The sequence below is a fragment of the Mus musculus genome, chromosome 2, assembly GCF_000001635.26.
Source record: "Mus musculus strain C57BL/6J chromosome 2, GRCm38.p6 C57BL/6J".
NCBI lineage: Eukaryota > Metazoa > Chordata > Mammalia > Rodentia > Muridae > Mus > Mus musculus.
Genome location: NC_000068.7, coordinates 129,140,670 through 129,164,820, shown reverse-complemented (window position 1 = coordinate 129,164,820; position 24,151 = coordinate 129,140,670).

Sequence of the window (24,151 nt, the reverse complement as noted above, 5' to 3'; positions counted from 1 at the left end):
CCAGTATTATAAATACAGTCAAAACCCATGGCTAAAGGAGCCATGGGCTCTTGGGAGAGAAGCTATAGATGTTGCTTGCTACGTGGTTGTGTTGTCAAGCTGTCTTCTGAGTATTTCCTTTACAGCCCTGAGAAGGGATCTGTGCCAAGGAGCTTCCTACTGAAGAGGATAGTGAACAACACAGACTAAAAACTTCAAGGACATCTGTGTCATCGCCCCTCAAAGCTCTTCCCAATGTGACACAGTGAATAAACTCCCTTTACTACTTTGGACTGCTATTTTCTTGCTTTGCCAAGCCTGGCTTTTTAGGACCACCAAAGCAGACCCTAATGCCTCTGGTATCTATCCTCCCTCCACATCTCCCTCACAGCATAACTGCCAACTAGAGAACCACTCAGCTTCAGCAAGGTGGGGGCTCCGTGCACTCCACATTGTCCCCCTCTGGTCCCTTTTGTTTGGGTATTACCCCGTGAAAAAGCCACAGGGATTGGATACACCTGATTATTCAAGATTTATCTGCCTATATAAAAACAAGGGCTCCACATCTCTTTCCTGGCCAGATGCATCATCCAAGCACTGATAGCTGCCGTACTGCTGCTTGGACACATAGAAGATTCTGGATTTGCTAAGGAGAGAAATGGGAAAATCATATATACCAAAGGAACCATGGGGCATGGGCAGTGTTTCCAGGGGGCTCTGAGGGTTCTGGGACCCATCCTTCTCATGCTGCTATCAAATGAACAAAATGTAAAGTTGGATAGAGGAGCATTCACTGGCCTGAAACACCATCATGCTGCGCTGCGCAGGCAGGATTAACACTGCCAAGGACCTGGACATGATGCTGACTCTTGGTTTGCTCCTAGAAGCATGGAGAAGGCGGCAGCCCACATTAAGTGAAGCAGAGAGAAGTACCAGCACTACTGTGGATGGATCAAGACTCTGCCTTGGACAGAAGTCCCTCCAGGTGATAGAGACCCTCAGGAACAGCTGGGGAACAGTTTATTTACCCAGGTGACAAAGAACCAGCATTCCCAGTGAGAGGCTCCCCAGGGCTGGGGATAGAAGATGCTACTATGATGAAGCACTCTCAGGATGAAGGAAATACCTGATTTTTATAACTTTTCTGGAGTTTGGTGGGGTTTTACATTACATGATTTAGTTCAACAGCACACGTGACAAAGAACACAGAGGAATGGGGTACTGGTGAGGAATATAGGAGCTGTTTAGACAGTACATAGAAACTTGGTAATTCTCTGTTCCAGGGACAGAACTGCAGGATACAGATCTAAATTTGGCTCTTCCTTTCCTCCCCTCCCCTCCCCTCCCCTCCCCTCCCCTCCCCTCCCCTCCCCTCCCCTCCCCTCCCCTCCCCTCCCCTCCCCTCCCCTCCCCTCCTCTCCCCTCCCCTCCCCTCCCCTCCCCCACCTCCCCTTCCCTTCCCTTCCCTTCCCTTTCCGTGTGTGTGTGTGTGTGTGTGTGTGTGTGTGTGTGTGTGTGTGTGTGTGTGTGTGTATGGTTTTCCTATGTAGTCCTGGCTGTCTCTATCTCACAGAGACCCACCTGTCTCTATGGATCAAATGCAGGGCTTGAGGGAATGTACCACCACACCCACCGAGCTGCCTCTGGCCTTTTCAGAGTGATCACTCACTTGCAAGGGCAAGTGTGTTCTAAGAGGCTGATGTCAGTCACTCTTTAACTATTGTTACATTTTTATTTAGTGTAGAACTTCTCTACAAGTCATCCTGAAACTGCTCTGACTTACCTAAAGCTCATCAGGGCCTTTCCCTGCGTTCCCACCTGACTGCCTGGAAAGTCTGCTGAGTTACCACCACCACCACCCCGTACCAGCAGCATCCCAGGAATCTCTGACCCTTATTCAGTCTCGGTGGCTCCTGCCTTTAACCTCCCCTGAAGCATTAACGTGAGTCCCGCAGACACACTCAGAGGCCTAGGGGTTGCCCAACCTCTTTTAGAAGAATACACTACCCTTTCTCCCTGGGCTAATTTTTATCTTCTCGTGAGATAGCTTCTTGGCTCATTTTCATGCCTAAGTAAGCCTTCAGGCAGCCCTGGTCAGGAGTTGGAGTGAGTCTCTGGATATCTAACAATCTATGTGTGTCTTCTTTTTGTGTGCCATAGAAAACAGCATTTGGAAGTCCAGCTACATGAACAATAAAAAGGATTTACCAATGATTTTAAAACAGAACCTTCTGAAATATACTGCAAGGGAGGAGATGGGCAAGTTCCTAAGAGGGGTTCACAACCCTGACGGTGGAGTGGGTTCCTTTACAACAGTGAAGGATGGATTATCTGCTGGCCTATTGGTGTGGGCTCCATTTGTGAATAGACGGGCGCTGGAGCCAAGCACCAAGGGGTTGCAACCTGATTGTTAAAGTCTGAGAAATTAGCTTTTTTTTTTTTTAATCTACACTATCTCCCCACCAACACACATACAACAGATCAATAAGGCCAAATCCCTGACAAAGGGCAAATTAAACTTTAGGCATTAATGATTTAACTATAAGCATGAAAATATATGAAATAGAGGCTGGAGGGGAAAATGTAATCAATCAAAAAAATCCAGAGAAAAATAAAAATAGGAGAAAATATAAATATTCTGCAAAAACAAAGTATTCTAAATCACTTATTATGACATAGAACAGACCATTAATTATTATATAGATTAAATCAAACTCACAGAATACCAATAAGTAAACTTTTTCATGTGGGGAAAAAAAACCCTAATTGTCAGAATAGATAGGAAATACAATTTTAAAGATTTATTTATTTTATCTGAGTACACCGTTGCTCCCTTCAGACACACCAGAAGAGGGCATTGGATCCCATTACAGATGGTTGTGAGCCACCATGTGGTTGCTGGAAATTGTACTCAGGACCTCTGGAAGAGCAATCAGTGCTCTTAAATGCTGACCCATCTCTCCAGCCCCAAGAAATGCAGTTTTGAATTGTTGATAAGAAACATCTAAATATTTAATTTCCAGTAGGATTTAAAGTAAAGAAGGCAAAACAATATATTTAGACAAACTAAAGAAAACAATTGTGACCAGGATCAAATCAGGAAAGGAAGAATTGAAGGCAAAAGTGTTGCAAGAGATGGAGGGACATTACAATAAAAAATCAAATACACCAGGAACATGAAACACAGTTTGGGGGTATGGCTTGTTTACATAGCATACGTGAAGTCTTTAAAAAAATTAATTTCAATATTTATCTGTCTACGTATACCTACGTAAACATACAGACGCTTATATAGTCCAGAAGAGCGGGTCAGATTTCCTGGAGCTGAAGTTACAGATGGTCCTGAGCTGCCCAATATGGAAACTGAACTCTGGGCCTCTGGAAGACCAGTGGCGGTGAGAAGTTTCGCTGGATGTGTGTGTGGTAGAGGGCAAGGCAGCATCTACCTCCCTCCTCTTAGGATCCCAGTGGAAAGTCAGGGTATAATTCTACTAAAGTTCACTTTGGGGGGACCAATGAGTTTATTAGGTTTACTTGCAGAGGGATGGGTGAGGGGACACATAGGTGACCTTAATTAGGCACACCGGAAGGTCTGCACCCAGCCAGCATGGCCAGTCCCCTTCCTAGAGCCCTCCAGCCTATATACCTCTAGCTCCTCCCTGAGTCCAGGGACAAGTAGGGCAGAATTGCTTGCATTTGGTTGAGAGAAGTGTCTGGATACTCGGGTGAGCATCCCGCCTCTCCACGCCCGCCCTCCCCCTATGGAAGGGGACTTCATAGCCTGTGTGGGTCGTTGGCTCAGAGGTTGGTTCAGCATCCTCTTCCATAGGCTCCATCTTGTCTCCTCGTCTCCTTTTGTCCTCTCTCTAAAACTTTTCAGCTCTGTCTTCTTTTTCCACTGCACAATCACAGGCTCCAACCTTATCTGATTAATTAAGATTTCACTGACTTCGCCTGTGTACAGACAACAATCCACAGCAAGCCAGTAACACCCCTCCACGGCCTCTACATCAGCGCCTGCTTCCTGACCTACTTGAGTTCCAGTCCTGACTTCCTTTGGTGATGAACAGCAGTGTGGAAGTGTAAACTGAATAAACCCTTTCCTCCCCAACTTGCTTCTTGGCCATGTTTTGTGCAGGAATAGAAACCCTGACTAAGACAAATTGGTACCAGCATAGTGGGGTATTCCTGTGACAACCTGACTATATTTTGGGGATGACTGTGGAAGGACTTTGGAACTTTGGGCTAGAAGGGCCATTGGGTATTAAGACCTCAGTGTGATGTTCTGTAGGAACTTGGAAGATAATGTTGAGAACAGTGCAAACGATGGAAGCCTGGTTTGTGAAATTTCAGAGGGAAGATTAAAGACACTTATCAGGGCTATAGCTGTTTTGATTGTGAAGATTCTGTGCTTTTGGTTAACTGAGTCTGAAGAATCGGCTGTGATTAACAAGAAACCAGAACAACTAAAGTGAAACTTTTTTTTTTTTCCGAGACAGGATTTCTCTGTGTAGCCCTGGCTGTCCTGGAACTCACTCTGTAGACCAGGCTGGCCTCGAACTCAGAAATCTGCCTGCCTCTGCCTCCCAAGTGCTGGGATTAAAGGTGTGCACCACCACTGCCCAGTTAAATTGAAACCTTTGCATTACTGGGACTATTGATGCTGGTTAGCTGGAATCCTTCTTGGTGAGAAAAATGCATAGCACTGTTAGAGCTCTTGGGATTTGGGGTAGCCTATATCAGATTGACAATGTGGCATTGATTCATCTAGTTTGTGGTTTAAATAAGGCCTAGATGCAGGGGAGACTTGGAAGCAGATCTATACTGTGGGTCAACATGCCCTGTATGCAGGCAGGTTATTCATGGTAGATAAAGCTGTGGTGTGGAGTTTCCAGAAGGTTTGTTATTGGAATTGCAGGGCAGGGCAGGGCAGGGCCATGGAGACCTGGAGCAGGGGTATTCCTTCTGTAACAAATGACTCTTAACCAGACACTTGAAAAATCGTCTTCTGAAGGACATTTTGAAATTGACCGTGAGACAGCAAATGACTTTGAAGCTGGAGCTGCCTTTCAAGCATGAGGGAAATGGTCACTGGGAGTCCAAAGAACACGAAGCACTTAAGTGAACGCATGGCCAAGATCCCAGTGTCTTCCTCCTCTGCTGCACTAGAGCCAGTCTCTCAACTCACGTCATAGCCTTGAGTGCATTTGCATGACTGATGCAAGAAAAACCCTGTGCCTTGGAATTTTCTAGAATGAACTTCAGTCAGAGTAGCATGGGAAAATCCTATCGGGGACCAGATCTGTGAATAGGTGTTGTGGTGTAGCTCTGAAATGCTCCCCCTCCTCTGCCCAGGTTCATCTGTATCAATGCTTGGCTTTGTGTTGGGGGGCATTGTGGAACCGTTTAGATGTGGGGTCTAATTGGAAGATGTACAGCCATAGGGATTATAGCCAACCTTGATTCCAGGCTGAGAGCTCTGCTTTCTGATCCCTCAAGACGTTGAGGTTGCTGCAGCTCCTGCTGCCCTGGACACAATCCCAGCAAGCACATCTTGTTCTCTATTGAGCTGTGAGCTAACACAGTTACTTCTTCCCTCCAGGTTACTTCTCATCAGGCATTTGGTCACAGAGATGAAGAAATGACTCTAACAGGGTATTTGACCATTAACTCCGCCATACGGAGGAAGAAGAGATTTGATGTGGATACCTCAGTCAGCTTTTCGTTGCCATAACGAATAACTTCACGGGCTTACTTATGAAGGCAAGGAGGTTTAGTCCTTATGTCTAAGGACTAAATTTAGACAGTTTATGTCTTGGAGATCCAAGGTGTAGCCTCCCCCAGCCTTGAAAAAGCTGATTCAGACCTTTGTTGCCACTGTGAATGAGACCACCTGGGGTGGAGCCTTCCTACCTAGATGGTTCTATTGCTCTGTCACCTGCAATGCTCTTCTCCAAGACACCACTACCCGCTGAGAGGCTGAACCTGTTTCCTGAGATATTCCTGTGATAGCCGACAACCAGTGGACTTGGCGACCTAATAATGCTAACAGCTCTGGCAGACTAGTGCTAACAACTTGGCAACAAAGCATCAAGAAGCCTGGTGTGGCAGGGGATGGGCCTCCCCCCCTTTATAAGCACAGACTCTTAGTAAACTTTGGGGCCTTGATCAGAAATCTGCCTTGGTCTCTTTTCTTCTCGACTTTCCTCCCTTACAGTTCCGGCCTCCCACCCAGTTCATGTGGCTGCAGGCAGCTACTCCAAGGTTTGCATTTCTAGTGATGACCCTATGAGGAATGGTGGATGGTGAAAAACATAAAGGAACAAGCCATTGCATCTTGCATATCTTGCTCTAGGAGCAGAGGGAGAACAGGAAGGGCCATGCTTGCTTTTTTCATGACAACTTTCTTGGGAATTACAGAGATCTCAAGAACTTCTGAGAGCCAGAATATTATGGCTGTAGTAACCCAAGAGCCACCAACTAGGCACCTCCTTTTCAAGTTCCCACTTACTCCCAACAGCATGATCCCGGGGATCCTGCCATTCACATATGGACCTTTGGATGACTCTACCTCCAGTTATAACACATCAAAACACATAGAGCAGGATAGGGAAGCTGGAGACAGAGGCTGAGTGAGAAGCATTTGGATGAACTTGTGAACCTACACAATATTTTGTTCTCTGTAATATTTAATTATTGGAAAAAATGGTACCTATCTACTAAAAGACAACAGTATTTTTTTTCTTTCTTTCTTCCTTCCTTTCTTTCTTTTTTTTTTTTTTTTTTTTTTTTTTTTTTTGGTTTTTTGAGACAGGGTTTCTCTGTATAGCCCTGGCTGTCCTGGAACTCACTCTGTAGACCAGGCTGGCCTTGAACTCAGAAATCCGCCTGCCTCTGCCTCCCAAGTGCTGGGATTAAAGGCGTGCGCCACCTGAGGTGGAGACACAGAATCCTGTCTTAGACCAGTGGATTCCCCAAAACTTTTCCCCCAGTATGACAGAGCTCTAAATTTTAGGGAAAGGGAACTTTATCTTTCACCTACTTTACTGACGATATTTTGTTCAGATCCAAGTGTCAAAGGCTGTATCGGCCTCTTCTGGTAGAGACTGTCTCAGATGCATTTGGAGCTATGGCTTGGTTAAACTGATGGGAAGCCACTGTCACCCAGCAGTTCCTTATGACTATGAACCCAAGGGCATGTGGTAGGAATTGTCATTGTTGAGTCTTTAGTATTTGATGGAGGAGCTGATCTCTGCAATTCTTCACCTAGCATGGTTTTGCTTTTCAATTCTTCACCTAGCATGGTTTTGCTTTTCATTTATTCTCTTAACAGTTAATGCTAGAACCTTTCTAACATGATTGGTGAGGTATCCAGCATGCCAGTAAATATATATTTATCCTATTGAGGAAAACTCAGAAATAATGCAACTGTGGGGGGCTGGTGAGATGGCTCAGTGGTTAAGAGCGCCGACTGGCCCGGTGTGGTGGCACATGCCTTTAATCCCAGCACTCAGGAGGCAGAGGCAGGCGGATCTCTTGGAGTTTGAGGCCACCCTGGTCTACGTAGGGAGTTTCAGGCAAAACACACACACACACACACACACACACACACACACACACACACACACACACACGAAGAGGAAGAGAGTGAGAAAGGGAGGGAGAGGGAGAGAAGGAGAGGGAGAGGAGGAGAGGGAGAGACCAGGTGCCCCCTCTTCCTGGGAGCTGAGTCTGAGGACTGACACAGATGTAGAAAGTGCACGAGGACTTAGGATTCTCACTGTGGTGGATGCCATCTGGCTTTGATCCTCATTTTTCTGCTTATGCAATCAAATTTTAGTCAGCTTCCTTCTTATCTCCTCCCCCAAAGAATTTGGTGGCTCATTAGCCATCATAGATATCTCTCTGTCGGGACACCGTGGCTTTTACCCCAGGCTTGCTGTCCACGCTGGGAAGTATGGCCACCTCAGCTCTTAGTTAGTACCGGCACCTGCCTCTGCTGTTCTGGAATCTTCCTTTCTGTTTACCGGAGGAAGTCCAGTTCAAGGGCAGCACATCTTCCTGTCACCCTCGGCCCATGTGAACCTTCGCCTCGCTGTTTCCCATCGGTGCCAGAGGCTCCCTCACTGGTGCACTTGGGATTGAATTAAGAGTAAAGGACCAGCCGGGTGTGGTGGCCCACGCCTTTAATCCCAGCAGTTGGGAGGCAGACGCAGGCAAATTTCTGAGTTCGAGGCCAGCCTGGTCTACAAAGTGAGTTCCAGGATAGCCAGGGCTATACAGAGAAACTCTGTCTCAAAAAACTAAAAAAACAAACAAACAAACAACAACAACAACAACAACAACAAAAGAGTGAAGGACCATGATGCCATTATTTCTTCTCTGATTGTTCAGGTAGGACAGATGTTGGGAGCAGAGAGAGACAAAAAGCAAAAGTGGAAAAAGGTCAGTAATAGGAAAATCTGAAGAGTGTTTTCATCTGCTGAGATATCTGACTAGTCTTAAAATACTTTATTTTCTAATAATATTTTCTGTTTAGTAATTTTAGATGCAAAATTTTAAGAATGGTATTATTCATTTTAATTTTCATTTGTGTATATGTTTGAATACATATGCTGCATATTTACAGGTACCTGTAGAGGCCAGAGAAAGGTCATCAGAGTTTCCAGAGCTATAGGTGATTGTAAGCTGCCTACCATGGGTGCCAGAAGCACTTCTCTTGGGGCTAGGAGGAGGCACCGCCTACAGCACACTCGTTTCCTGGTGTGGCATAGCAGGTTTCTGTTTTCTGTTTCCTTAACATCTAATCTGAATTTTACTTATTCTTTCTTTGTTGTTGTTTTTGTCTTTTGGAGACAGGATTTCCATATCTAGCCCAGGATAGCCTGAAATTCAAGGTCCTCCTGCCTCAGCTGTCGGAATGCTGTGATCACAGGTGTGCACCACACTCATTGTACGTCAAGGGCTCAGACTTGGATCAGCCAAAAAAAAAAAAAAAATACTGCAATACATTTTGATTGTAGCCCACCCTTAGTTTGTTTTACTTTACAAAAAAAAAACAAAAAAACAAAAAAACAAAAAAAACCCAAACAACTCAGTGAAACACTGTGTGGTCATTGTCCAATGTCTGGATTAGAAACAACAATGATTTAATCCCAGCACTTGGGAGGCAGAGGCAGGCGGATTTCTGAGTTCGAGGCCAGTCTGGTCTACAAAGTGAGTTCCAGGACAGCCAGAGCTATACAGAGAAACCCTGTCTCGAAAAGCCAAAAAAAAAAAAAAAAAAAAAAAAAAAAAAGAAAGAAAGAAAGAAAGAAACAACAATGATGTTCATACCTTTAATAAAATCTAGGAGTACGAACTTCTCTGTACCTCATGGTATGCCATTTCAATGAAGACACAAACACACTGTGATACTTAACTTAGATGCTCTGTGTCTGGTAACAGAACCCAATTTGCTTCCACGTAAAGGATCTTTGACGTTCCACGTGCTCTTCCATGTTCTGGGAGCTCCCTTATTTAGCCTCAGTTCAGCCCCACAGAGTTTGGGTGCTTTGGGTAATTCATAAACGTCACATAAATATAGCTACTGCACTGCTGTATAGGGAACAATGACGGGGAAAATATCTACATGTGTTCAATAAATACTGTTTTTTTCCTAAATATTTTTGTTATATGACTGCCTGAATCCATGGACTTAGGACCCATTAATATGTGGGACCAACTGTAATATACTGTTAACACCTTCTCATCACAATGCATCCTGCAGAGATGTATGCTGAAGCCTTTGTAGCCACATCTTTGCTGATTTAAAACATCCTTTCCTGAGCAAGATGTGGTGATGTGTGTCTGTGACCCTAGCTCTTGGGAAGCTGAAGAGGAGGATCATGGGTAGAAGGTGAACCTAGGCCTGTCAGGAAAGAAATGGAAGGAAGGGGAGGGGAGAGGAGGGGAGAGGAGGGGAGGAGAGGAGAGGAGAGGAGAGGAGAGGAGAGGAGAGGAGAGGAGAGGAGAGGAGAGGAGAGGAGAGGAGAGGAGAGGAGAGGAGAGGAGAGGAGAGGAGAGGAGAGGAGAGGAGAGGAGAGGAGAGAAAAACAAGAAAGGAAGGAAATTTATTTCCTGATTTGGTTTTCGAGACTGAATTGCTGGGTTAAGATGCTAATATTTTCCCAGGTCTCTTAAGCTGTACTGTTTTGTTCTCCTGAAGTGCTTCCTCAATTTACTTAGTAGCTATTGTCTAAGCACAGGGCAGTACACCTACACCAATACCGAAACATAGTAACTTGCTGAATTAAACACACAGCAACGTGTTTAAAATGAAGGTTCATTTCTACTGATCGTCATTTGAAAATACCGGCAAGTAATCTATATTCTCTGAGCTTTAGTATAAATAACCTCAGCCTACTTCCAAGAAATATTATGAATAATTAAATGATGTAGAACACTTGAAAGTATTTTAGGAAAATCAAGAGTGCTACAGAATGTAAGTTCTTAAAATATTGATGAAGGGATACTAAGGTTTCTGGTCTCTTTTCAAAAGAAAATGGATGGAATGGATGGTTGCTTAGATGCGTACCTGGCAGTGTGAGATGCTGGTGTCTGTAGTCTTCATGCAGCAGACAATGTTAGGGTGAGAATTTTAGCTTCATTTGACAGATGAGCAGACAGGCTCAGTGATATTAAAGAACCCTTCCTCCCTTTAAGGGAAAAAAAAATCACTTAGGGAAGCAAAAACGGGAATCAAGGTGCATCTTTTTAATTATTTTATTACTATTATTTTTGTTGTTTTAGTGGGTTTGGAGGGCTGGGGGCTGAAGAGATGGCTCAGCAGTTAAGAGCACTGGCTGCTCTTTCAGAGGATCCAAGTTACTGAACTCAAAGGGGTCACCCATCACCCACACCAGGCTGCTCATAGCTGCCTGTAACTGTCGCTCGATGCTATCCAACAGCCTCTTCTGGTATTCCTCGGCACATGCACTCTTGGTACATCCATCCACAGATATAAGCACACCTACACATCTTAAACCTTTTACTACGTTTATCTATGTGTGCATGTGCTCACCTGCCCTCATGGAGCACAACAATTCTTGCAGGATTCAGTTCTTCCACCGTCTGCATCTCAGGGATTGAACTCCAGTTGTCAAGGTTGGCAGCAAGCACCTTCACCAATTAAGCCATCTCGACAGCCCAGCCCTCATCTTTGTCAAAGCTGTGCTCATGCATTAGTGCCCACATGGTGGGTCCTGAATCATAAGTTTGCATGTTGGGGAGTAAAGGTGCCTCCATGTCAACTGGACAAAGATGAGCTGGTGGAGGTCAATAGGTAGAGTTTGGGCCAGAGGTCTTCACACAGTGGGTCAAGAGGAAGCCTGGACTAATCCCCTGATTGTGTTCTGTCCACGTTTTGAGACTGCAAATACATGAACATACTGCATGCCTGGGGGGGATCTCTCTACCTCTTCTCTGACCCAGGAATAAGGGCTATTATGATGAGATGGTCACATGGAAACAGGACCTCTTCCACTGAGATGCCAACACACAGTTATTCCCTGCCCCTGGGGGAGTGACTTCCTGTCCCTTTGGTGCTGCCATGGAGGATTTTAAAGATTCAGAAGTAATGATCTTAGTCACATCGCCATTTAACTCTTGAGCGTGAGCAAAACACAGAAAGCGATGACATTTCACTGAGAGCAATGGTGGTGCTAGTTTGGGCCCGTGGTAGATTGACCTGAAGTGGAAGAGGTCAGATGAGAGATGATCTGGTCACAGTGGAAGCAGTGGAGTGGAAGCAGTGGAGTCTGCACAAGTGCAGCAGGATGGCCTTCCCCTCACCAGTGTCACTGTGGACATAATCATGATGAATGTCCAACCTACTGTCAACAGGGGCCAGTACTGAGCAATAGAATTCTTGGAAATGCAGTTCAGTTTAGCCAAGTTGTGATACAACAAAGTGTCAGGCCCAGAGGCCAAACTACTTTAGTAAGACAAATGGCCCAGGAGGAGCCAAGAGGGAACTCTAGAAAGTTCTAGTGTGTGGGGGGGTGGGGTGGGGTGGGGGGGCTTTTGCTCTGTAGCCCCAGCTGAACCAACTATGTAGACTACTGTGGCCTCAAACTTGCAGTGATCCTCCTGCCTCTGCCTCTGAGTGCTGGGATTGCAGATTTGTTGAATATCTCAACTCTCAGTCTATTGCTCAGCAATGTCTAAGACTTTATTTTCAAAAATACACTAATGCAAAACTAGTGGTGGTTCAGAAAGCAGACATGCAGTAGTTTAGTTTCTGGGGCCACAATTGGGGGGCAGAACAACACCAGCACAGAGAAAGAGAGAGGGAGAGAGAGAGAGAGAGAGAGAGAGAGAGAGAGAGAGAGAGAGATGAAAGAAATGAGAGAGGATTGGTGTCAGTCAGGGTGGCCAAGGGCCCAGTGGGATAAATGTGTCTGGGATCGGTGGAGCTGATGCCCCAGTAATGAGGCAGAAGTCACAAGCCTGGCATTCAGTAGAATTCTCTGCAACAGGGTCATTTATTTTGTGCTCAGTGCATGATGGGAGAGGCAGTCTCCTGCTTAGTGGAATGACAGACAGTGCAGCTCGCTCAGGCCTTGGCTCCAGCCATCCTCACTTTCTCTCCCATCTCGTCACCTTCACAAGGACAGATATTTTGTCCATTTAAGTAATTCTCAAACTTAAATTGGACAAATACATATCTTTGTTCATTTTTCCCTTTTTAACTTTATTTTTAACTAATCTCCAAAACAATCATAAAATTTGCACATACTAACAGGGTGTTACGTAAGGTTTTTATACATATGTACATTGCAGAATATTTAAATAAGGTTAAACATCTCTGTGTCTTCAATGACTTGCCATTGCTCTATGGCAAAAACTCTAGAATCGTTCTGTCTGCTCCTTTAAAATATGTATATTATATTACCATGTACTAGCGCACCGGTGTGCTTGCTCCTGTCTAATTGTAGCCTAACGCCCATTGATCAGCCTTTCCTCATCCACGTTTAAATTTTTGAAGATTTGCCAGCTTGGTTTCAAAGCAGCAGCAGCAGCAGCAGCAGCACCATCTTGCCTCTGTCCCCCACAGACAGATATGCCACCACAAACACCATGAGCTCTTGGCTATTTCCTAGTTTCCAATCCTGCCAAACACCCACTCTCTCATTTCTTCACCAATTACATGAAAGTCTTGATTTCCTAAAAAGTTTAGTTGATTTATTGAGATGAAGGGGGGAAGCCTTAATGAAACAAACATTAATTCTGAGTTCTGTTGTTTCTTTATTCCCCATTCACCCTTCCCAATCTCACAGAGCTGAACAGCAAATGTTAGATGTAAACATTTTAATAAGCTGCCAGTTTTTATCATATAAAAGCTTTAGCTTTATACGTTATTTGATTCCGTTCATGTGCGATTATATTTATCATGAGTAGCAGGAGGATCGCACCCGTTTCACTTAGCAGCTTGTTAACGTATTATTTTTGAATATTGGATATGTTGGTGTGAGGGCTCTGTTTGCATTGAGGACTTGGCTGCCAACGATGGGGCCCAGCTGGGAGCTGCTGTCTCTGCTTTGAGATCTAGGCAGTTAATCTCATCATTTTTCCTTGCCAACGCTGACAGATATTGAAGAGGAAGTGCAGGTGATAGAACGATAAGGAACTAAAGTTAATATGAGGGTGGAGAAAGCACTTCTTCCAAGTGAAGGTAGTGGGACTGAGCCCATAGTTGATGGATGTGAGCCTTTGTTCTCTCCGAGGCCTTGGGCAGTATTGGAGCAATGGCTTTAACATGTTGAAACTCAAGAAGCCGGGGCTCAGTTGATAGAGCGCTTGCCTAGATGCACATGGCCTGAGTTCAATTCCCAGCACTGCAAAGAACCCAGTGGTGACATATGCTCATACTCCTAGCACTTGGAAGGTGGAGACTGGATGAGTTGGAGGCCAGGCTAGGATTCATGAGACCCCATCTCAAAACAAACAAACAAAAAACCCCAAAAAGCAGACTTAGTATTGTGGAGTCATGGTGTAGAAACAGCACAAACCTTATTTGGAGGTGATTATATTTGGTGTCATTTATTAATACTTCCATAAACAAACATTAACAGAATGTGTCCCCTCTATTAAGAGTCTCTCAAGGACTCTGAGTAGAGAAAGATGTGTACAATGCAAACAGGTCTGGCTGAAGCTCCCATCGCTGACATGTTCCCAGTAGTAACCTTGACTTCTAAAAAAGCCCTGAGAAGGCAGCAGCTTGCCCCACGGGGGTCAGGGACAGCAAGCTGAGAAAAGCGGGACTCTCCCAGGAAGAACTGCCACACAGTTTTCTCCTGTACACAGTCCAGATTCATAAATTGTTAAGGCAGGAGACAAGATCCTGCTGAAGGAGTCTTGACTTGGAGGATATTAATAGAAACCTCCAAAACGCATCGATAAAGTCTCCAGTTTCTTGAGGAAAATGTAAAGACCAAAACACACAAAATGCGCATGCTCGTGACAGAGCTGAAGATGATCGACCAATCAGAAAAGTCAAAAGATGCAAAATTTTGTTGAGCAGGTAAAAACCTTGAATTTGGTTTTCTCTTTTTATCATATCTTATCTTTTTATCATATCATATCTGGCAGATATCACCCCTGGTCAAGATTGGGGGTGTCATAATTTAGGAGGTAGGAAGTAATTCTTTCAGAATAAAGGTCACAGTGCAGAGAACCACAAGGACAGTGGGCCAGTCCTGAGATGCACACACAAAGGACATGGGACTTGAGTTCCTGGGCGGGGCCCCCACTTGAGGAGATGGCTCACTTAGTGGAATGTAGGATGGAGGTGATGGAGGAAAGCAGAAAGTGAGCATCACTTCACCAGGTAAGACCAACAGCAAGGTTGACTGAGACCATCTCGCTTGTGCTGTAAACCGAAAGGGCGAATGTGTAGAGGGCCAGGCTTCACATGTGAGTTAGAGACCACCAGGGGAAAACAGCAACAACGGGAGTAAAGAGGAACCTTGTTTTCACTTTATTTTTATGTGCCCAGTGGTTAACTCTGGGGTTTTTTTCCCATTTAAACACACATGCTCTCTGGGAGCAGTATATCCTCCCACTCTGTTCTGATTCCTTTCCTAAGGGGGGAAAAAAATCAAGCTGGGCATGGTGGCTCACGCCTTTAATCGCAGCACTTGGGAGGCAGAGGCAGGCGGATTTCTGAGTTCGAGGCCAGCCTGGTCTAAAAAGTGAGTTCCAGGACAGCCAGGGCTACACAGAGAAACCCTGTCTCAAAAAACCAAAAAAAAAAAAAAAAAAAAAAAATCATACATTTTAATTGACTTATGGGTTTCCATAAGACTTTCCATGCATCCTTAGTTTTTGTTAATCTCCCTCCATCCCCCATTGACATCCTCCTGTAAACCTTTCCACCCCAGTATTCCTAGACTTCCATGTGCTCCACTAGCCCCTTTCTCTCTCAACACCACTTCCCTTTTGCCCTCTCATGGGCTCTCTTTAGTTTCCTGATCTCTACAGTTTTAATAAAACAGCAAAAATTTTAAACTTCAAAGCTAGGATCTGCATATGAGAGAGAACAGATGTCAAGGGCTTGGGTGACCATATTTATTATTACATTCCCAAGTTCCATCCATTTCCTGCAAATTTCATAGTTCCATTTTTCATTACAGCTGAGGAAAATCCTATTGTGTGCATGTACAATGTTCCCATTATTCACTCGTCCTTGGGTGGCCTGATTCCACTTCCTGGCTTTTGTGAATAGAGCAACAGTGAGAATGGCTGAGCAAGTGTCTCTGTAGTAGAAATAGACTCATGTGAGAATGTGTCCAGCAGTGGCACAGCAGGGTCATAGGCTCATTCTATTCTTAGAGTTTTAAGAAACCTCCACTTGAGTTTCCATAGTGACCGCATCAGTTTGCACTCCCACCAGCAGTGCATGGGATGAAACAGGATCTCAGAGTCATTTTACCTTGCATTTCCTTGATGGCTAAGGATGTTGGACCTTTAAAAAACATTTACTAGCCGGGCGTGGTGGTGCACGCCTTTAATCCCAGCACTCCGGAGGCAGTGGCAGGTGGATTTCTGAGTTCAAGGCCAGCCTGGTCTACAAAGTGAGTTCCAGGACAGCCAGGGCTATACAGAGAAACCCCGTCTCGAAAAAACAAAACAAAACATATACTAGCCATTTGTTTTGTTTTTCAGAACATTATTCAGTGTCATATCCCATTCTTTCATTGGGTTGTTTTCTTGATGTGTAGTTTCTATGTTCTTTGCATAGCCTAGGTCCCCATTCTCTGTCAGATGTATAGCTGGCAAATGTTTTCTCCCATCTCTGTGGGCTCCTCACCAAGCCAGCTCAGTCAGTTAACAGGGTCTCAAGGAAGGGAGTGAGGATTGACAAGAAAAAGACAGTTAGACGACACTATAACATGACTCCAGCCAGGGCTGAGGTTGAAGCCGGTTTATTTCTTTTTCAGTCTGCTTTTATATCCTTCTAGGTACATACAAAGAAGAGGGTAAGTCGGAAGGCATCAGCCAAGTAATCAAGGAACAAACAAGGCAATAAACAAATCAAGCAAGGCGATAAACAAAGTAATCAAGCAAGGCGATAAACAAAGTCCCAGGGTCAACGAGTCTAGGGGCTTATCAGGATGACCAGGATACAAGGAATACAACACATTCCTCGGCTGCATTTACCTTGAGCCTACTTCCTTGTCCTAGCCCAATGTCAAATTCCTGCCAAATCCTTAGAAGCAGCCCCAAAAGCGCTCCACATGCTTCCGTCTCTGTAAGCTGCCTCTTCCTTTAATTGACAAAGTTCCTTTAATTGACAAGGTTTCCTTTAATTGACAAGGTTTACTGCTTTTTCATTTCATGAGGTCCTGTTTGCCAGTTACTGGCCTTATCTCCTGGGTGATCTGGAAGGAGACCTAGCCAGAAATTCTTTACCTTCACCTCAGTCCTAACGTGCTGCCCCTGACTCTGTCTTCTAGTAGTTTCAGAGTTTCAGGTTTTATGTTGAAGTTGTTGGTCCATTTGGAGTTGGTTTTTGTGCAGGGTGAGGCATAGTGATTTGGTTCCATTTTTCTACATGGAACCATCCAGTTTTTCCAGTGCCATTTGCTGAAGATGCATGTCATTTCTCTAGTCTGTATATCTAGCGTCTTTGTCAAAAACCAGATGGCTGTGTTTGTTCACATATGTACATGTGTGTCTACACATCTGAATGCTAAGTATGGATATCCGTCCTCTGTAGTGTGATTTATCTTGTGTACCTGGCCTTTTAAAGGATCCCCTAGTTGCTAGCCCTGTAAGAATTCTTAGATTGACCCTATGGCCTTCAGTGTTATTGCCTCTTGAATTTTTGGGAACAGGATAGGTTATTTAAAAAAAAAAAAAAAGCCAGCTGAGGCTGAGAAAGTGGATTGGGCTAGCAGAGTGAGAGGAGAAGGCAGTTGGTGCAGAAGATATGGTAGGAGACAGTTGAGTCGGGAGGGGCTGAGATGAGCGAAGAGGCTAGAACAGTTGTTACAGTTTGGAGCTGGGAAAACTGGGAGATGGGGATGTTTAAGCAGGCTGTTGGTGAACTAAGGAAGGAACAATTGGAGAAGTGTTTGAAGAGACTGGGCTGGAAACTTGGGGGAGGGCTGGCAGGGAGTTAAGAGGACTGGATACTGTGGTAAAATAGCAAGCCATTTTACAGTCCTCTTAGCCTCTCTCTTTGCCTCTGTGTCCCTTTCTTCTCCATAAGACCTCTACAGACATACATTCGCATTTTTCTTTTCTGAACTACATAAAAATAAGTCACACTATGAACATTTCTCTCTTGCTGTCTTAGAGTTTCACTGCTGTGAACAGACACCATGACCAAAGCAACTCTTGTAAGGACAACATTTAATTGGGGCTGGCTTCCAGGTTCAGTAGTTCAGTCCATCATTATGAAGGTAGGAGCATGGCAGCATCCAGGCAGACGTGGTGCAGGAGGATCTGAGAGTTCTGAATCTTCATCTGAAGGCTGCTAGGAGAATACTGGCTTCCAGACAGCTAGGATGAGGGTCTTATAGCCCACACCCACAGTGCCACGCCTACTCCAAAAAGGTCACAACTACTCCAACAGGACCACACTTTATTATTATTATTATTTTTTTTTTATTATTTTTACTTTTTTTTAATTATTATTTTTTTTTTTTTTGGTTTTTCGAGACAGGGTTTCTCTGCATAGCCCTGGCTGTCCTGGAGCTCACTTTGTAGACCAGGCTGGCCTCGAACTCAGAAATCTGCCTGCCTCTGCCTCCCGAGTGCTGGGATTAAAGGCGTGCGCCATCACGCCCGGCTAGGACCACACTTTCTAATAGTGCCATTTCTGGGTACGAGCATATGCAAACCCTCACAGTTGCTGTAGTTAATACTGATAGTTCACCTGACAACCTCTACAATTGTCTCAGAGCTAAGCATCTATAGTTGTCAAAGGGAAGACCCACCCTGTATGTGAATGGCAGCACTTGTTGGTGTTTTGATTGGAAAGGGGAAAGAGAGATGAACACCAATAGCCATCTCTTTCTGACCCCTGACTGCAAATGCAATGTGACTGGCTGCCTCGTTCCCCAGCCACTGCGCCTTTCCCACCACCATGGACTAAACCCTCAGACTGTGAGCCAGATCAAACCTTTCATTCTTACCAAATATATTGTCATAAAACAAGAAAAGTAAGCTGGGTAGTGGTGGTGCACACCTTTAATCCCAGCACTCGGGAGGCAGAGGCAGGCGGATTTCTAAGTTCGAGTTCAGCCTGGTCTACAGAGTGAGTTCCAGGACAGCCAGGGCTACACAGAGAAACCCTGTCTCGAAAAACAAAAAAAAAAAAAAAAAAAAAAAAAAAAACCCAAAACACCAATGCAAATGTGAAACTCTTAAGAACAAAGACATGCATGTAGATTAGCAAAATAGCATCCTCAAACTGAAGACATTTAATCCTGACACATAACTACTGTCTAACATGCAGTCCACACATGACTACTGTCTAACATGCAGTCCCTGCCATGTATCTCAGGAGTCCCAGGAATGGCTTTTAGAGCTTCCCAGAGTCTCTTCTAGTTGAGTACTGTTCCCTGGGATTTTTCTGTCTTTCATGACAATGACATTTTTCAAGCACCCAGAACAGCCATCCTCGGTGTTTTTCTTTCTTTTTGTTCTTTGTTTTTGTTTTTTGTTTTTGTTTTTTTTTTCTTTCGAGACAGGGCTTCTCTGTATAGCCCTGGCTGTCCTGAAACTCACTCTGTAGACTAGGCTGGCCTCGAACTCAGAAATCTGCCTGCCTCTGCCTCCTGAGTGCTGGGATTAAAGACATACAGCACCATAGCCCAGCTTTTTTTCTTTTTTAAAGATTTATTTATTTATTATATGTAAGTACACTGTAGCTGTCTTCAGACACTTCAGAAGAGGGTGTCAGATCTCATTATGGATGGTTGTGAGCCACCATGTGGTTGCTGGGATTTGAATTCAGGACCTTCGGAAGAGCAGTCGGGTGCTCTTAACCGCTGAGCCATCTCTCCAGCTCCCTCAGTGTCTTTCAATATTGCACTTCCTCATTCAAGTGGGGCTGCAAGTGAAGGGTTTCTAGTACTGCTATGAAAACATATAGATGTGGAAGCATGACCTCCGAGGTGATCGGGAAGGGAAGGTTCTCAAAGGCATCACTCTCGGCTGATCTTGGGATTGAGCAATGAGTGTGTCCTACTTGAGCACACTGTGTCAAGAGGAAGCATTCCAGTCAAAGACAGTGGTGAGAGAGCATGGCAGCCAGAGGGAATGGTAAACTAGGACCACGATGGCTTTCATTCAGGAACTTCACTGCTCCCTTTGAGACATCCACAAAGATAACCTTAAAGCCAGGTGGAGATCACAGCAGAGGGCCTAGGCTAGGGATGACTATCCATGGGCCAAAGACTTGTTGGAAAATTCTCCATGACAGAGAGCACTAAACAGAGAAGAGAAAAAAAGAAAAGGCTTGGCTAAAATCTTGAAAAGTTCTATCATGCAACACCAGGGTTGGAGGTAGCAGAGAAGTGGCCTAAAATATAGGAATAAATCTATGGAGTGTAAAAAAAAAAAAAAGGAAGGAAGGAAGAAAAAAAGAAAGAAAGAAAAGAAAGGAAGGAAGGAAGAAAGAAAGAGAGAAGGAAAGAAAGAGAAAAAGGAGGTGAAAAGAGTTTCATTCAGGTAACTAGAAGGGATGTTAAAGACAAATTGCTCTGAAATAGTAAAGACTATTCAAAACAATTCCAATAGGGATATCACAGGAGGAAAAAGATGGGACTAACAATAGAAAGAGAAGGCGGGGTTTAATAATCGATGGGCAGGGTGAGATGAGGCAGTCCTAAGAGGGGTTCAACGGTAGGGTAATCACAACTAAACTGACCTAGGAAGCCAGGTCAAGGCAGATCAAGGCAGGTCAAGGCTGTAGCCAGCAAAAGGTAGGGGAGGAGGATGTTGATCAAATAGCAAGGGTTAGGAGATGGCACTACACTGTGCCTGGCAGGGGCAAGCCAAAGAATATGGGCTGAGACTGAGGTCTAGCCACCAAGAGAGCTCAGAGGAGCCTGACTGAAGTCTGTCTGTGGGCGAGTCTTAGGAAGATGTTGATTGGTGAAGAGCTACAGAGATGAGAACTGAAAAGTGCATCCACGGGACAGTGGGGGATGGGTGGGGGTGGAGTAAGGGGTCACTGGTGATCTGGACAAAAGTTCAGTGTTTGAGGCTATTTTCCGTATAGAATTGCGAATTTACTAAAAGGAATCATTTTATATATAATTCATCTTCTGTACCCATATCAGGAACTATTATGTAGCCATAATAAGAATTACTTGCTTATATATAATATGGAATGATTGCACATTAAATTCTAACTGGAAAAAGGGAAGAACACAATAGTATACATAGTAAGGTAGCATCTTTATAAAAAGAAGGGCATAAAAATATACATTTATATACGTAGGAGAGTCTGCTGGTATATACATAAAATGTTTATAAAAGGATAAAAAAAACCCCTGGTAACCTTGGTTACCCAAGAGGAGAGGGAACATACACCCAGAGCAGGGGTGAAGGGGGTCTTTTCAACACAAGCTTTCTGTACCTTTGAATTTCGATGTTCCATGTGGCTATTATTTTTAAGATTAAAAAGGCGTATGTAATTCTTTCTGAGAGCACACACTTGAGATTTACATCTTATTGGACATCTGATCAAATGGTAATGACAGTCTTTGTACTCTTTCACATTGCTACATGCGTTTCATTTTACAGACCAAACATTGTTTGTCCAACGCTCCCAGTGACTCACTCTTGTAAACAGAATGTTGACTGCAGGATGCGCCTTTGGACGTTCCAGTGTGTGCCCACAAACATTCTGCAGCGTGACTTCCTACAAGTGGGGCAAGATACTTCTCCATTGCTTTCACAAAAGGCTGTTCCAGGACACGGAGCTCACCTCTAGAGCTCAAGGCATTCCAGAACAGTGAGTGTTCCCCCCCAAAAGGTGAGGGTGTTCTAGTTTCCTTCCCTGCTGTGATAAAACACCCTAAACAAAAACAACCTGGGAGGACTTGCCTTACACTCCCAGGTCACAGTCTATCCCTGCAGGAAGTCACGGCAGGAACCACAGGGGACTGCTCCCTGCTGGATTATTTTCTATCTGGATTGCTCATTCTCCATTAGCTAGCTTTTTAAAACAAACAAACAAACAAACAAACAAACAAAACCCCACAGCCCAGGATGACCTGCCTAGGGATGGTGGTACCCACCGTGAGCTGGACCCTCCTGTATAAGTTAATAATCAAGATAATTCCTCACAGAAATGCCCACAGACCAATCTGATCTAGGCAGTTCCCCAGCTGATATTTCTCCTTAATTGTTAAGTTGACAGTTAAGGCTAACCAGGTCAGTGGGGTCTGTCATGACAAGAATGGTACTGAGTGCTTTCCCCCAAAAGATATGGGTAGGCTGTATTTCCTTGCAATGAGGTAGGGTTGAGTTCAGATGTGAGCAACAGTGATAGGCTCCAGCCCAGTTAATGGCCCCTTGACCCTCATCTTCCTTTATCTGCTTGGGCTGTGAAGAAGCTTGGATGGAGGACTCCAAAGCCTGCAGTGTTTCTGGGCAGAGTAACAGTAGTAGAGGCACCTTTGAAGCACATAGCTGACTTATGCTTGCTTTCCATTTGTCCTTCCTTTGACTCTTCCTGCCCCAGGCAATGAGTTCATCCTTGAGGAACTTGCTGTCGACACTTACAGCAGGAAGTGAGAGGAAGCAGTAGCGTTGTAGGCCCCAGACCCTCTGCCTATCACACTATCACAAGTCCAGAGTCTTCTTGCCCTGCCTCAAAGTAGACCATGTCCCATGATGGGACCTGACAAGGGCATGGTGACCATCTCCTTCGACTGAGATGGAAAATATTCAAAATATTTTCTGTCAACTAGGCATGACAGCACACACCTGTATCTCGGGAGAGTATGAGAGTGGACAGGATCAAGAAGTAGGAACCCAGTTGTGTTGAATTTTGGAGACTGCTATAAGGACTTTTGGGTTCTGCTTTAAGACCGTTATTGATGTTGTGGTGGTGGTTGTGGTTGAATTCTAGAAATTCCTTATCTGCCATAAGTCACCATAGATGTTTTTCTCAATACTGAACCAACCATTGCAGTGCCATTTTGAATGCCGTGACACAGTGCATAACTTACTACCTTGGAGTTCTGCATCAACAGGCCATCTCTGACTACAGGTCAACTATTGCATTCTGTGTTGAGACGACAATGACTTAGTTGTTCAACACTACAAGTGTCCTGATTTAAATAGTGGAATGAGAGCCCTAAGGAGACTGTGTCAGCATGACCCAGATGTCATTGAAAACAAAGACAAAGTGATGGTGATGGTGGTGGTGATGGTGGTGGTGATGATGGTGGTGATGATGATGGTGGTGGTGGTGGTGGTGATGGTGATGTTGCTCTTGCTGCTGCTGCTGCTGCTGTTTGTTTAATGAGTAGAGATATTGGACAAATGGATTAGGAGCGAGAGAATAACCAAGGAACTCTCATCTCCCAACATATAGAAGCACATGAGATCGTATGTGTTCAAAATACACACAGCAGTGCAAATGGAGACCGACTCTCACAAATGCACAGCATAGACAAGTACATCTAAATCAATCAATCAGTCACATTTGACCAAGTGTGATGGTACATGCCCACGATCCCAGCCTTGTTAGGTCATCACAGACATCTCCCATCCTGCAGATTTTATGTTTTTAGGAACTTCAGAATCAGTTGAATGTCCTTTAGGACTACATTTCTAGGAAAGAGAATATATATGTGTGTGGGTGTGTGTATACATACAGATATATATGCAATATATATACATATAATGTGTATATATGTAAAAACTGAGAAATTTTATCAGAGTGATGGGTTTCGGACTTGGCTTCATATTGAATCAATTTTAAGCTCAGATTATTATTTTATTTTAAGTGTGGGTCTTATCCCAAGAGATTTGGACTTAATTGGCACAGATATATCATGGCTTTTAAAAATCAGCATGCGGTATAATAGAAGCCAGCATTCTTTCCTTCAAGACTGATTATTCTTGGAGAATCTGGCTTCTACTTGCACACATTCCCTCTGAATAGCGTTTTGTTATTGCTTTGTTTTTGAGACAAGGTCTTGCTATGTATCCCTGCTGGCCTGTTAGGTAGACCAGGCTGGCCTCAAATTTACTGTAATGCTCCTACCTTAGTTGGTCAAGTGCTGGGATTTCAGGTGTGCACCCCAACACTCTGCCTTCCCAAACGTTTTGGTGGTACTAATTGGCTTACTCAGTGCTGAAAAATACTCTCATTATTATAGTGGTTACGATTTTCAACAGGGCAAATCTAATAGCAGCACAAAACTTGGTCTTGAAACCCACCAAAAGTAAAATTGAGGTTCTTGAAGACATGACTCACTTCCTGGCTGACATCTCCCACCTTTCTACACCTACAGTCCATTGACAGGAACATTTGCCTCCTTGGAATGCTGGACACCAGCCAGTTGTCTTAAAAGCCACATCCACACCAGCACATCTTCCCCAACATTGCTACCTGACTCCATCACTGTTCCCAGTAATTCCTGACCCTTCATGCCCA